The following is an 11,959-nucleotide window of genomic DNA, read 5'->3' on the forward strand; positions in this document are numbered from 1 at the left end:
CAAGAATCTTCCAGATATGTATTGATATCACAGACAGATTATTAATTAATAAGCCATTTTCTTTTCTAAAACTCTTCTTATATGTCTTGGGAGTCACGCTGTGAAGAAATAATCATTATAACTTATACAGTTGACAAAATACATGTATTTTTTCAAAGAAAGTCAAGACGCTTTTGCTCTCATGACATTTACTTATGCCAATAATAACATAATAATGTCATATTTATTAATATTAAACCCACAACAATGCTATACAAGCAAATGTGTGTCTAAATAATTCACAATTTGGCCTTTCATAGATCTATAGGCCTTTTTGTCCCCTCTGGCCTTCCATACAAGAGGGGTGACTTTATCTCCCATTTATGGGCATGTACTTCCTGAGAAAAAAAAAAAAAAAAAAAATACAGGACAGAGAGAGACGAAGAGCAAAGGCGCCAGCGGCACAAATCAGCCAAAAATGCGATGAATTATGGACATAAAGTGGATCAATCTTGGATATAACAGTGTGGATTTAAAGCCCAAAGAGGCTGAAGTTCCAGGCTGGATAGAAAATCCCCTGTAGAGGCTAGAAAGACACGGAAAAGACCGCCGTAATTGCGGAAGCGTCAGGATTTAAACGCAACCGGAGGTAAGCCAATCGCTTGTATCGTTCAAAAGTTATTAAACTATGAATCAGAGGTGCTTTTTTACTCGTCGGCGAGTGTCTCGGGCCCAGAGGGTTAATGAGGAACCACACAGGATCGCCGACCTGATATTGCGTGCGGCAACAGTTCTTGTCATACTGTCTCTTTGCACGTTTGACAGACTCCCCGAGCGCATCCCTGGCGATCTGATGGGCCAGCTCTAACCGTTCACGTAGGTGCTGAACATACTTGGGGGCCGTAGGGGCCGTGTCCGAGTCAAGAGGAAGGCCGGTTACCAGGTCCACTGGTTCACTGACTTCCCGACCAAACATCATGTAATTGGGGCTGAGACCAGTAGCACTGTGCCTCGTGGCTCTGTAAGCCATGACTGCATAAGGAATCATAAGATCCCAGTCCCAGTGACAGCGTTCGGCTGTTGTGGCTAGGATCTTTTGCAAGGTGGAATTAAACCGTTCCACCTGGCCATCAGACTGTGGTCGAAATGGTGTAGTACGTGTCTTTTCAATGCCAAACTGTGTGCACATTTTTTGGAATACTTGGGACTCAAAATTTCGACCTTGGTTGCTGTGCAATGTCTGCGGGGCTCCATAACGACACACCCACTCCGAGGCAAGCACTTCAGCTACAGTTTCAGCCTTATCATTGGGTAGGGGAAATGTCTCTACCCACTTGGTGAAGTAATTCTGTACCACAAGCACGTAGCTATTGTGACGCTCTGTCTCATTCAGTGGCCCCATAATGTCCAAAGCGACCCACTCCATAGGGGCTCCCACCCTGACGGTTCCCATAGAGGCCTGTGGTGTCTTGCGGGGTCTGGCTTTGGAAGCACAGCTGGCGCAGGTCCGACACCAAAGAGCGGCATCCTCCCTCATCCGGTACCAGTAGAATCGAGTCTGAAGCCGTGCCAAGGTGCGCTCAACGCCAAAATGCCCGCCGATTGGGCCATCATGCATCTGCCTCATGACATCATGATGGAAGGCACGTGGAAGGACAGTTTGCGGATAAAACTGGGTGTCATCTAGACATTAGAACCGCCTGACAAGGACACCGTTTCCATGTAAAGCCGCCTCCACTGGCTCCAATACGTCTTTGTGGCTGGACTGCATGGCGAGACTGCAATCCATGGGGGCCGCTCTCCACCTGCCTCTATCCAGGCCCTGATAGGTGCAATGTCTGGGTCAGCTTCCTGTGCCTATTGCAGCTCCTCTGAGGACCAGCCACAGAAAAATGCAGCCTCACTGGTCTTAGCCACATTTATCTTCTCTTTGGGTTTGACATTTACCCCCACTGGACTCACCATTGTTGGGGCTAATGGCCTCTCTACCCCCACTGGACTCTGTTTCGCCAGGCTGACGGCAGTGTCCAACCCACATTGCACAGCTTGTTGGCAGACGGTTTTTAGATAAGGGGATGGTCCAGGCAGCTTACATGGGCAGGACTGGCGGCAAGGCTTCCTGGAGAGGCTGTCAGCGTTGATGTGCAAGCGGCTTGGGCGATGGGTGATCTCAAAGTCGTATTCACCCAATCTCTCCAACCTTCTGGCAAGCTGCCCTTCAGGCTCCTTCATTTTTGTCAGCCAACGGAGACTGCTATGGTCCGTCCGCACCGTAAAAGGACGCCCCAGGAGGTACTGGCGAAAATGTGATGTGAATTCCACCACGGCTAACAGTTCACGTCTTGTGGTACAGTAGTTCTGTTCAGTTTTCGACAGCTTGCAGCTCCCATATGCCAGCACCCGCTCACTGCCCTCCTGAACTTGGGACAGGACAGCACCAATGCCAACGTCACTTGCGTCAGTGTCCAGTATCATGTTTCCCTGGTCTAAAGGGTAGCCCAGAACTGGGGCGGTTGTTAGCAGGTGCTTGAGTCTGTCGAATGCCTCCTGACATTCTGTTGTCCACTGGAAGCGAGCGTATTTCCTGTTCAGGGCATGAAGGGGCTCAGCCACTGTGGCAAAATCCTTCACGAATCGTCGGTAGTATAATGCCAGGCCGATGAACTGACGGACCTCCTGTACTGATGTGGGTGTAGGCCACTCATGAACCTTCTGTACACTCCTTGTACAGAAACTATATGGCCCAGGTAGGCCACTTCACGGCGGAAGAGGCAGCATTTTGCTGGCTTCAACTTCAAGATGGCTTGCCGCAGCCTTTCAAAAACCTGGCCAAGACGCTGAAGCATCTCCGACACATCCCGACCCAGTACAATTATGTCATCCAAGTACACAAGGCACGTCTCCCACTGCAGGCCAGCCAACCCACGGTCCACCAGCCGTTGGAATGTAGCTGGAGCGTTACATAATCCAAACGGCATGACATTCCAATCAAACAGTCCATTTCTGGTGCAGAAGGCGGCTGCTCGGCGGGCACGGGGGGTCAGCTCAACTTGCCAATTTCCTGAGGCAAGGTCCAGTGTACTGAACCACTTGGCAGTGAAGAGGGTGTCCAATGTGTCCTGGATGCGGGGCAGCGGATAAGCGTCCTTGATTTTGCAGTCGTTAAGTGTTCTGTAGTCTATACAGAGACGGTATGTTCCATCCTTTTTACGAACCATCGCTATGGGCGATGCCCAGCTGCTGTGGCTACGACGGGCCCATCCAGCTTCCAGGCTTCGCTCCACCTGTTGGTCAGCATCCTGTTGCTTTTCCCATGCCATCCGACGTGGTGGCTGCTTGACAGCAACCCTGGGGCGTGTCATGATGTCGTGCTAGACCAGGTTTGTGCGGCCAAGATCGCTGGGTCCGGTCGAGAACACACTGCTGTGGGTGCAACGCAGCTGGGCTAGCTGGAGCTGCCCCTCTTGGTTGAGCTCTGTCGCACTCTGGTTGTAGAGTTCTCGCAGGTGCTGGGGAACAGTAGGGTGCTCTGACTGCCTGGCCTCAGCTGTGATGTTGGCCGGCTGCAGGACTTCTGCAGGTTGAAGAAAACCTGCAATAACTCCCCGTTTAATAGTTACAGCTGTATTTCCAGGATTGAAGATGCGGAGAGGCACGCTCTCAAAAGGTTGAGCCTCCACCAGGACACGGGCAACTAGCACTTTATGTTTCTCTAGAAAGCCTTTGGTGGGGCTTAGCATCACTTCCCTTTTGAGGTGTTCTTTTATATGGGTGTTACCCCTTACCACATACTCCAATCCAGCCTCAACCACCACAGTCCGGACCACTCTCACCGCGTGCGTCATTGTTATGCTCGTGGCGTGAAAATATGGCACCTCTTCCCCAAACAGTACGATGCGGCTATTTCCAAAATCAAGTCGTACTTGGGCCTGAACAAGGAATGGATGGCCCAGGAGGGCCTCTTCACCAGCAATGTCAGCCACCAGGAAATGCACGCTCACCTGTCGGTTGTTGATCTGGATGGGAGCGTTGGCCTCCCCAATGACAGGGACGTCACCAGGCCAAACCCCCAGCAGCGTCTTCACAGTCGATGGCTGGAGTGGAGGTCGAGCATTTGAGTGGATGGCGTTATAATGGTGCAGGGGCAAAACACTTCTCCGCGCCCCACTGTCCAGAACAGCACAGATCTCCAGTTCCTGAATTGTCACATTAATGCTCATTTCCTGACTATGAGCTTTAACATGAAGCACTGCAGGCTCTGGGCGCTCATGGAAGGCTGTTGGAGGTTGCCCTCTGGTGGTTTTCCTTGGTGAAGGGCAATTCCTCTTCATGTGACCAATGCCCGAACAGTTGTGACAGCGAATTTCTTCCCACTTAATGTCCTTATAGTTCTTACGGGGGGCTGGTGTGCGTTGAAAGTCACGGTGTGTGTTGTTGTTGGTCACTACAGCACCCGTCTCACCGCGTTCAGCTCCTTCCCTGACCACAGCAGTGCGCGGTTTCTGTTCCAGCAAAGTGTGTGGCACTGACTGCATTAGGCTGGTGACATGTGATGCTGCTTGCCTGGTGGTCTCATAGCGATGAGCAATGTCATAAGCTTGGGCTAGAGTGTGGGGCCGTTTCTCTAAAAATTTCTGCCCAATCCCTGCATCTCCTATTGCTTGAGTGAAGATTTCAACACCGATGGCATCCTGCTCTTTTTCGGTCCTGTCACTGTAAGCCACTGACACTTTGCCATATATGTCATCTCGTAACTCATGGAGAGCTTCACCTGCCTTTTGAATGCGCTGTCTCAGCTCAATAGCCACTGCAGCAGCGTGCTCCGAAGAGGGGCCATAAGCAGTGTTGACTTCCTCCACCAGGCGGCTGTAGTCCCACTGATCTGACCGTGGATTCCTGTGGACAATTGCCCCTGCTGCACCCACCAGGCAGAACTTTAACTGGACAGCCATAGTCTTTTCAGTCCAGTTATTAGCCTTTGCACAGCTCTCAAACCAGTGTAGGAACTCCTTCCACGGTGTGGTACCATCATACTGGCCAGCACGCAGAGTGGGGAGTCTTTCCCTGTAATCATAGTCATCTTCACTCTCAGACGAAGGCTGACGTGTAGTGTGGGGTCGGCAAACATGTGATTTACTCTGTCCGTACTTGGGAAGATGTGGCTTTGTATGTATTTCTGGATTTTGATTTTGCTGCAATGTATGGCTATGGTGAACTTCTTTGAATGAATTACAGCCAGGGGTGTGACACTGTGGGACTGAAGGGCGTGGGGGATGACAGGAGACAGGGGTGCTATGAATGAAACTCCCTGAGTGAGCAGAGCAAAATGGGTTTGCACTGGGCATTGCAACAGTTGCTGCTAATGGCACTGCCAGCTACCTACAAACTTCCGCATTTTACACGTGTGAGCATGGGTCTTTGCAGCACACGACTGTTCCACAGTCTCTTAACACATCATCTTTGAATGGATTATTGTCCAGTAAATTCAATGGCTGTATGAGGATATAGCATGTGTCAATTGCACTCGGTGTTAATGTATCAGTCTTTTCTCCCAGGAAGAATGGGTTGTTTTGTCTTCCATTTTCGTTTCTTTCGGTCATATATTCGGTTTTTATTTCCATTTCATCCACGGCAGTCAGTGACATGAAAGGGTTAGAGTGGCTGGTCACTTTCCCGAACATATTGTGTTTACTTTCATTCACGAGGCGCTGACCGAAGGCTGCCATCTTGGATACTTTCTTATCCGTGAAGGGGAAACAGGCACTATTATGCTAATTCCTCCGGTTTATCTCACCGGTTATTGTCACTGTATGCTCACCACCGCTGCACTTGTTGTTCTTTCTCTCTCGGTCCCTTTGTGGTCGCCAGTGTTAACCTTTCCTGTTTGTCTCTTTTCCGACCGTGGTCGGAGAACCAGGGGAGGCTTGTCCTCCAGGGCCGACGTTATAAGGTTAACAACGTTGGGGTTAAAATCCCGTTTCTTGTGTGCAAAAATGATGAGCGTGGCTTTACTTTGGAGTTTTATTTCAAAAACAGTGTTCACAACTTAATTTGCTAGCTAACTCTGCTCCGGTCGCAACTCCGCTCCCTCTCTGTCTCTCTCTCTCTCCACCCACACACCGTTCTCTTAAAGGAGAAGCAGCACTATTTTACAACACATGGGTCCAACCACTCCCACACGTTACACTTCTTCTACTTTTTAATCGCGCCTTGCAACCAGAGATGAAGAAGCTGTATACGTGGGCACAAAAAAGGATGGCCAGGTCTAGTGTAGTGGTTATAGCCTGTGTGATTTTTTTTTTTTGTATTTTTTTTCTTCTTCCTTTCAGTTTTCATTAGTAAACTTCTTTTTACTTAGTAACGGATAGGAATTGTGATGTAGCAAAACACAATCCTTCAACTTAAAATCAAGTACATTTTAAAAACTACTTGAAAAATACACAACAAAACTGCTCAATACAGTAACGTAAGTAATGTATATTGTTATTTTCCACCTCTGCCAATACCTTCCCATAAAGTGTTTATTAAATGTACCAAACTGCGTGAACAATGTGAATTTCCCCTCACCGGATATACTTATAAAGGGATGTCTTCTACAACTGTGTTAGTCCTTATAATTAATAGGATAATTCTGCAACGTAAGAATTTCTGATGTCGATGTGCGTCTGGAAGGTACGGTGGCCATGTAGTGCAAAACTACGGAAGCCGATTATTTTTTGTTCACCGTTATCTCGTGATAACGACTAATTATTTTGTTATCTCGAAATAACAAAGTTTGTTTTCTCGAGATAACGGCTTAATTATTGTGTTATGTCGACATAACAAAGATTGTTTTATCGAGATAATTAATTTTTTATTAATGTGTTTGTGTTGAATTCAAACTAACGCGCTGCCACGAACAGCTTCCCTAGCGCCGCTGGCTGCAGCTGTACCGGTAAGTTGTGCCATTTGTTTGTAAACAGATGGGAGGCTGATAAGCTCCTATATATCCGGCTGCTTCAGCTAAGGGAACGTAAATGTAGGCTTAACTTACCAATGGGATGTGAAACGTAATTAAATGTTTATTAATTCATTTAATAGTGCTTTGATGTGCCTTGTTTATTTTTATGGTTTGTGGCACAGGCTAGGTTAATGGGATTGTCCTGATTTCAGCCTTCAAAAACTGGTGCCACAATTGGTCCAAGTCCCAGGGAAGTCAAAATGGCAGATCACATTATTGATCAACGCATCAGGATATACTTAAATCAAGGTCTAACACAGGCAGAAATTGCACCGTGCCTTTCTGTTAGAGATGGCATTCTGATTAGTCCTCGTCATTTAATCTCTGCAGTTCATCCAAAGGGATCATGGTCCTCTTGGCTGCATCTCTGATCAGTCTTCTCCTTGTTTGAGCTGAAAGTTTACAGGGACGGCCAGGTCTTGGTAGATTTGCAGTGGTCTGATACTCCTTCCATTTCAAAAGGATCGCTTGCACAGTGCTCCTTGGGATGTTTAAAGCTTGGGCTTTAAAAATTTATGAAAAAACACTACTGTTAGCATATAAAATGGGCTATATACTAAAATAGTACCCTAGCCACATGTCTCAACTTTGAACAGAAAAAACTCAGAAAAAAATGACTTATAAAATTGATTTTATATGTACTTATTTCTACAGATAGGTCTGTGCGTTTTTCTTATTTCTTATTTCTAAAAAAGCTGAATAAGTGCTAAATACAAAACTTTTGAAATACAAAAACACATCCACGTCACTCACACATATACCTGAAAGAACTGCATGCATAAATTTATAGGAATAAGTAATCATAATTTGATGAAATGGTGAAATGCCATGAGATGGCAATATTTTTGCTCTGACACAGCCTGAGCCATCATAGGGTTAATATTTTCTGGCCTTATTTGGCATCAATCATCTCGTCTTCTTATTGGCTACACAGCGATGCCAGTTTTATGACCTCATTTTCTGGGAAAAACTTTCAATCATTCCCACGTGGGCCCAATGGGGACTGTGGGATTTGATTGGCTTGGCTCAGGGATATCTCAAGATACACTGATGCTATTGGCTGGGAACAGATATCAATGGAATCTGCAGACGCCAGAGAGTCTAATGGTGTTTGGACGGAGTTTGTAGCGTGCACACGGAAAAAGATACACGCGATCTACATTTCTCTACGTCGAAACTTGGCCAGAAACTACAAGATTGTGAGGGGACCAGAAAATTATGGATTACAAGGCTTGGATGTTCTAATACGTTGGAGTGTTGAGGATGTAGGAAAACAAGGTTTTTGGCGATCTTTCACCGCTTTGATTAAAGACACGAGGAGACGGGTAGGAAAACACACTCGATTAGACTCGAATCTTTCTGTCTTTCTTTACTTCAGAACGTGATTATAACCGCTGTATAACGTGTAAGTCACCTATTGATTTGTGTGTGGGCTCGATGGAATCATGAGACTTTAAGCTTTCAAATGATGTATGGCATGAGCGGGTTTGTGACGGTGTAATGCTTGCAAGCAGGCAGCCATACTTTAAGTCAGTAAGTGAGATAAGGGTTTTGAATTTCAAAGTTTTTTTTTGTAGTTCATTTCAGTCATTTGCAGCTGAGAACTGGAAGGAGTGGTAACCAAAGGAGATGTTAAGTAGCCTATAACCTCAAGGTTGAAGCTACTAACACAAATGGCCTATATTATTTATATTAATGTTAGTAGCTTAAGGCTACAGTGGTCACAACTGGATCTGACTGCCTCCTGTTTTAAAGATATAATGTATGAGATAGCTGAGACTTATTATTTGTTTTGTCAGAGATGGACATTTGAGTTTCAGGTTGATTTGAACGTGCTTACAATTAACAAACATACAAGGCGTGTATTTTGTGGGAATCAAACAACATAAAGACAATTTCTGAGCAAGAGCAACTTGTGAGTTATTTGCACGCAGTGTGGTGTGGTCACCAGTTGATCTGGCTGCCTCTTCATTTTAAGAGACGCTGTGTGACGTTTGAGTTGATATGAAGCCATGCCCAGCAGCACCTGAGACGATTCTATGGCGCGTTGCGTTAAGCCCCTGAATCTTATATATTTTCTCACAACGGCAGCTACGAGTTCAAATCCAAGTTGTTACTCATTAATCTTTTTTTTCTACTTTTAAAAGGGCTAATAACTTTTCTATTTCTGTTCGTTAACGTTCCAAACGCGACGGACAAGTTTCTTCAGACTACACTCCAAAGACAAATCAGAGAGGCAACCTACACGTCATTATGTTTTACATGTTAATGACAACTTAACAAAAAGGCATTCACGTGGACAGCTACGTATTCTCTTCCCGTTTTCAACAGCTGTCGTCACTACGACAACAACAGACGCTTTTGGCTGACGGTCGCCAGTTAACATGGACTCTCGTTAAACCGGAACACCGGGACCGTTGCTCATATCACGTTAAAATATCCAATAGATTTTGTTCCACTTCACAATTTTGTCCCTTGTTGGTGATTCTTCACAAAAAATAAAAATGTTATATCTTTATGTTTGAAGCCTGAAATGTGTCAAAAGGTTGAAAAGTTCAAAGGGGCCAAATACTTTCGCAAGGCACTGTACTGTAGCTTGCATTTGGTATATGTAATAAGTTTCTCTCTGCAATAATAATTTGATTTGATCACCACAAATATTCTTTTGGATTGTTTATAGGTTTTGTTTTCCTCTTCTTTTATGAATGTTTCTGTCCCCCGGCAAAGAGCACCCTCATAACATGTGTCCAAACTTCTGAGCTCTCTAGACTTTTTTTCTCTCTGTAGCTACATATTTCTTCTTCTCAAAGCCTATTTGGCAACAATATGTAGGCTTTTTTGTCCTGGGATCAATACTCTTATCTTCATTATGAAGCCTACTATGGGTGAGAATTTGGAGCACAGTATTATTCTGCTGATACCATAGCATAAAACAATACAGCATTTACCCAATATGATGCTATAATGATATACTGTGTAATAAATATATACAGTGTTTAAGGCTAAGGTGCCTTCTTCCATGTACTAATTTTCAAAAGAAGTCCTCATACGTATTGAAATCCTCATGTTTTTGTGTTGCAGAACAAGCTTGACAACGTTGTGACAATGTGGGACAACCATCGCATTCGAGCAGTTGGAAACGGACACCTTAATTATCATGGGAAACCATGTCTGATGTACAATGTACCTGAGCTCTATCAAGCACAAGATTATTTGCATCCACTACAGTATGAAAGAGTGGGGATTGTTTTCCAAGAGGACATCTGTATATGGAAAACAGACATTCCCTGCAAACAGGACCTGCATGAGCTCTGTTTGATGGTGATGGAAGAGAACAACATAGCACACTGTAATAACAGAACTCGTGCCAGAGCCTTATCACTGATGTTGTTGTAGCATACAGACACATGCACTGTCCATGGTTCTTAAAACAATGATGTTGATGATGGCATTTCCGGCTATGAGGCATCTCCAAAAGTTTACACTTTTCAGGTATTATTGGCCTTTGCATGAGTTGATATCTTTTACTAAGATAATGTGATTTCTGTGTAGTAGGACAGGTTGATAATGTTGGGTCTTGGGACCAGCAAGGGCACTTTAGGGTTTTCCAGTCATGGAATTCTGGAAAAAAGCATTTAGCATTGGTAATAGCATGGTAATAAAGGATTAGAAATGATTAATTAACTAACAAAATATTAGTTAACACAGTTTAAAAAAAGACAGTGAAATTTACAAACAGTTGAAACATTTTAATTGATTAAACATTTTCTAAGCAAACATTGCAAACTCATGAGACAGTGCTTTCATTAAAATAACATAACAATGTGGACCCAGGAAAGTGCAGGGTCCTATTTCTTGAATCAAATTAAGCAAAAAAAAATCATTTTTCAAAATTGGCATATAAATGAAATGTTTATAGGTTAACATATGAGGTGTGGTCTGAAAAGAAACAGGACTGGGGTCACAAAAACAGCTTTCCTGGTAAGATTTTGAGTTTTTCCAGTTAAGAAGTTTTTCCAGGCTAAGAATTGTGTACTTAAGTCAAATATTCCTTTAAGTGTGGTTAGAAAAATTTATATATTGCACATTTGACACTGACAACATAGAACAGAACTGGTAATATAAACTCTGCCAGGTTTGAAGAGCTGCATGGCATTACGCTGTAATTTGTGAGCTATGTTTAGGTTTAATTTTAACAGCAATGGAAAATCATCAACCACAAACAATTGGCCAGTTTTTACATACAACTTGTCCAAGAATACATTGTCACTTTTCTATTTTTGTAAATAAATTGTCTTTATTGAAATATTAACTCAAGTGTTATTTTTTTTTCAAAGTGCCATCAGCTATCATATTTGAATTTTAAAGATATCATAAATTAAAAAGAAAATCCACCTTCTACTTCGACAATGCATCTGCCCTCCACATGCAGAACTTGTGGATTGTAGAAAAGATGATGCTGCTTGTGTGTGTGCAGTTTTCATTTGCTGTCTAAGCAAACAAAGCCTTATTAGGCCAAATCCATTACCCACACTCCACTCTTCAACACAGAGATGAATTCTGTTCTAAAATCTGCATAGTTTTTGTAATTAGATGCCAGTTCCAAAGAACAACTACAAGTGTGAGCCAAAGGCGCCCTTGCAAACTGTGGCTATTCTGCTGTGAATGTGACTTTAATGCTCTTAGATAGGAACAAGTCAGACCCTGTGCAGTACCTGAGGAATAGGAAGAGCTTCTTCTCATCTCTTTCTCTAACAAATCTTAAGAGATGATTTGATGTAGTTTGTTCTTCCAGTAACCTAGATTCTGGGAACTTGATGGTTTTGGTAATGTTTCTTGCCTTGGGTTTGAGATCATCTAGAATCTTCTTCAGTCCTTCCGTACTCATGGATTGTCCAATATACCTGAGAATTGGCTTCCAACACTTTATGATAAATGCTGGTTCTTGTACCATCTCTTTGTGGGCTATTTCCTCCACCA

The sequence above is a fragment of the Etheostoma cragini genome, chromosome 11 (assembly GCF_013103735.1).
Source record: "Etheostoma cragini isolate CJK2018 chromosome 11, CSU_Ecrag_1.0, whole genome shotgun sequence".
Taxonomy (NCBI): Eukaryota; Metazoa; Chordata; class Actinopteri; order Perciformes; family Percidae; genus Etheostoma; species Etheostoma cragini.